The sequence below is a fragment of the Triticum dicoccoides genome, chromosome 2A (assembly GCF_002162155.2).
Source record: "Triticum dicoccoides isolate Atlit2015 ecotype Zavitan chromosome 2A, WEW_v2.0, whole genome shotgun sequence".
NCBI classification, from domain to species: Eukaryota; Viridiplantae; Streptophyta; class Magnoliopsida; order Poales; family Poaceae; genus Triticum; species Triticum dicoccoides.
In genome coordinates this window covers 349,569,144-349,573,531 of record NC_041382.1, presented here as the reverse complement: position 1 = coordinate 349,573,531, position 4,388 = coordinate 349,569,144, and the positions used below count along the sequence as shown (strand labels likewise).

The 4,388-nt window shown below is 39.6% G+C and overlaps 1 long non-coding RNA gene across 2 annotated transcripts; it reads left to right on the top strand.

The window, feature by feature from the left end:
* Positions 1 to 296: 296 nt before the first annotated feature.
* Positions 297 to 3,121, top strand: LOC119354564. Of its 2 annotated transcripts, none has more exons than XR_005171057.1 (3): positions 297 to 808; positions 2,168 to 2,410; positions 2,907 to 3,121. It is a non-coding gene; the product is annotated as an uncharacterized LOC119354564 (long non-coding RNA). The 2 variants fall into 2 exon arrangements; XR_005171056.1 differs by having other exon boundaries at positions 311 to 808; positions 2,279 to 2,410.
* Positions 3,122 to 4,388: the final 1,267 nt, after the last annotated feature.

Here is a 4,388-nt window from a genome sequence, read left to right as displayed (position 1 = left end):
CAAGGCTGTGCGACAGACTTTGTAGGCTGCATGAGTAATACAAAATATAATTCCCATTGGACAACACTTTCACCAACAAGTACACACTTGAAGCCTAATTGATATATATATATATATATATATATATATATATATATATATATATATATATATAGGACTGAGCTATTCTGTTACTAGTAACAGAATAATATTTTGTTACCATCTGCCCCTATATACGCATTGGATCTGGACAAAGCACCGCCATGGACCAAACCTTATCTACCTAGACGCTCAGCCACTCCCTCCCTACCCACGCGCTGCTGACGCCGACCGCTGCCCCTTCCTACCCACGCGAGGCAGGCGCCGGACCCCGGCCCCTCACTACTCGCGCGCTGCCGACGCCGGACCCCCGCCCCTCACTACCCGCGCAGCCAGCGCCAGACCCCTGCCTCTCCCTACCCGCGCGCTACCGCCACCTTCCTCTGCGATGCCGCCACGTCCTCGTCGTCCTCCATTGCCCATCCAGCCTCCTCCTTCCGCATCACCGTCAACCTCTCCATCTTGCCACCACAACCTCCCCCTCCCCCTGGCACACCGCGGGGACCTCCCCTTCATCCAGCGCGCGGCTATGTCAACTTGCTCGAGCTCCACCGCCCGCCTCCCGAGCACCATCAGTCAGCTACCACCGAACTGACGCCCCCTTCTCCCAGGAATCACCGCCGTCGGGACTTGCTTCCTGCGCCCCGCCACCGCCCAGGGACCCAACGCGCCGCCGCTCCTCTGATTCTTCTCCCCGGCTCTGCTTGCAATTCTTCCGCCGACACCAATGGTCAGCACCCCAACCTTCCTTTTTCTCTCGATCTCACTTCGTTGCTGCTCTACATGAAGCAAAACAAATGTGTTCTATAGGATTTGCTATATATGCGTACACCTTTGTAGGTTTTTTCTGTTCAAATTTTGCTAGCAAAACAAGATTTTTCACAGTTCAATATAAATAGTGAAATCAGTTAGTTCATGGGAAATAAATCAACTATATGTGTGCACACTGCACTGGCAATTCCATAGAAAAAATCCAGCAGTTTGCTAAACAAAAAATTCACACACATGGCTCTGGAAAATCATTGATCAGGTAAAGTTCAGTTCAGACCACACTAACTGGGCATATTATAGATAATATTTGCAATGCCCTAAATTCTCCCACTCTCTGGAAACAAAGTAGTAGAAAAGGATGTGAAAAGGTCTAAAGTTCAATTCATCTACATGCATAAGTCTGAAGATTGTCGTAGAAAGATTTCAAGTCTGGCTTCGTGAAAAGGTGTGGGTTTCTATTAGTAATTTGGCAGAAGTTGTACTTGATTTTGTGGAGCTTTATTGAAAAATTATGTTATTGGACATGTGCTGTCGTTTGATATCATAAATAGGGGCACAAAACCAGAGGAGCAACTTGAGCTGATGCTGCCACTACTTTTCAATTGTGCCTTGATGCTACTTAATTCAATCTTGTGCTTATTCTGTGCACAACTTAATGCTCTATAGGTGCTTGTCAAAATGTGTATGAGAACCAAATATTTTTCCGCTTTTTTTGGTATAACGGTGCAAAAATGAATTAGCTTTTTTGAGAGCTATAGGTCATAATGCCTGAAATTCTTATATGATTGTATCAGTTCAGACTCGAGGATATAATAAGTTCGGAGTTCAAGTTTCAAAATTCTGCAAGTTTGGATATATCATCTAGATAAGTTCAACGAAAAATTCTGCAAGTTCGGTGTGTGTGCTGTTACAAATCTAAATTCATATACAAATCCATCTAGAAGAGAATATTTGGTAAGTACAATTTTATACCCGAAACAGAAAGTGTAACATAGGTGAGGGAATTAAGTGAAGCTTGGTCTGAATTGATTTGAGACATGCATTTTTTAGTACCAGCACCTTGGCTACCCATTCAAGTAATCACAAAGACCATCATAGACGACGACGGGCCTACAACAACTATGGTTTTAGTCAATGTTTCAAAAGTGCACAGTACTACTTTTTATGCTTCACTCTTTGTCGTGGGAAGGTGACTAAAGTTCCATATTGCAATTTCACTAGACTATCCGGATTTCATTTAGTGTTCAAAATTAAATACTTTCTTGTCCAGTCATACTAGTACTGATGAATATCAAGTTGACGTTGTGCTCGGCCATAGGCCTGCCCTTTCTCTCTCCCTTTGGTTCGAGAAGCAGCAACTGCTGGGCCTGCAGTGCCGCCATCTGAAGACAGGGGAGATGGCCATAATTCCCTTATGGTAATTATGCAGGTGCAGAACCTTCTGAGCGCATGACAGCCTCGTCCGTCCAAGTTGAGCACTGGGCGCCGTACGAGTAGAGCACCGCGCCTCGTCCAAGTTCCCATCTAATGTTGAATAATATACCGCTGAGTGCTATTGACGGTCAGTTACTTCTTCCTTTCATGCTGCACATGTGAACCGAAAACTGTAGAAAAGAGAATTTAGTATGTTTTGGAGAGCTTAATTTCCCAAGTGGCAAATTTGATTTGTACCAGTAAGTACATGATTAATATTTTATAATATGTGTGGTTCCAGTAAGTACATGAGTACTATTTAGCATGTTTGATTGCTTCTGAATAATGAAAATGTGTGTGTACTGATGCATTTCAAAAATTGTGATGTGTGTTCTCAGGAAAAAAAACATTTTCTGGTTATTGGTGCCGCTGGATAACTGTCACAGTTTGTCGCCAGCAAAGTTCTTGAACTTGGCTTCTACCAGTAGTAGAACTTACTGGTTCTCTGTGACATAAAATTGAAAAAATACAAAAAATTCTCAAGTAATATAATCTGTAGCAAAACACAGGATTTTTTTATCGAATTGTTGCACAAGTAGTGTTCCATTTATCTTTCTCTCATGCCTGCCCATTTGATCTTATAGGAATTGAGGCTTCGCCAAGGAACAAGACTGGTAACTAGCGCAAAGGAGACTATGTCGAGAGGTGGCACTGCTAGACTTGCTGATGTGTAGTTATGGCATAAAAAGATGAAAACAATGGTATCTTGTATGATTCCATAAGGTGCACATAGAAAATCTTCCCATGTGGATCTGTACAAATTGTAAACGGATCAGCCCATAACATGCAAATCTTCCCATGTCGAGAGGAGACTATAAGTTCAATATTTTAATTAAAAATATTGATTAGTACAAGTTAAAAACGGTGGTAAAAGTACAAGTCATAAAATGGTAAAAGTTCAAGCAAAAGGAAACCCCATGCAATTCAAATCGTAAAAGTACAAGTCATAAAATAAGAGAAGTCCAGAACATCATTGTAAAAAAATGTTTATTTCAAAAAAAAGAATAAAAAACATTTTCTTTTTGAAAAAAAAAATTCATTCAGTTCGATGATATAAACCATGCAAGTACAGGGCCGACGATACAATAACATTCAGTTCAACAATATAAACCATGCAAGTTCAGGGCTAGGATACAGTAAACCGTTGAAAATTTACGAGAAAAATATTACCCAAGAAACATAGCAAATGTCTAGTTAGTGAAAACACGCTTAGTACAAACCCATGCAAGCATCAGTACAAGTACCTTTTTTTGGAACCATTTAAAATTACTCTACAAAAAATAGCTCAGTACAAACATACACATATATCAGTACGACTACTCTATTTTTCAGACAAGAAAACAGCAGGATCCGTCATGCCGTATTCAAGATTACTCTTAAACGGTTGCGAAGTAGAGAAAATATCCAACATGACTAAGTTTCGCATTTTCGATAGCTATCCAACGGTATATTATTTTCCCCATTTCGACAAACTTAAAAAAAACCGCGTTCAAAACCAATTTTAACCGTATTTGAATTCATATTTAAACCGTAAGGAATTAGAAAAACTTTCTATATGCAAAAGTTGCGCATTTTCCATAGCTTTCCAACGCCGTATCATTTGCGTCAATCCGACAAACTGTATGCAAAAAATAGTGAAAAAACATTTCGCATAGAATTTCACTGTTTTTCAAATAACTTTTAAATCATATAGAATTTGAAAAAATAGTAGATATATGGAAGATGCGGATTTTCACAAGCTTTCCAACGCCATCTCATTTGCCAATTCTGACAAACCGTTTGAAAATTAAGTCCAAAATACAATTCGCGTTTTCGGTTTTGAAAAAACGGTTTTTTCAAAACTGCTCTTAAATCATAACTTTTTTGTAAAAACAATTATAAGATTGTAATGTGGATGTCAAGAGCTTTCCAACGATATATTACACGCCCTGTTTCGATAAAAAAAAATAGCAAAAAAAATTGAACTAAAGAAGACGATTTTTAACAGCAACAAAAAGCATCAGTTCAACCGCTTGAATTCATTAGTTGAAGTAGGGTAATAGAATAATATTATGTTACGCGTAACA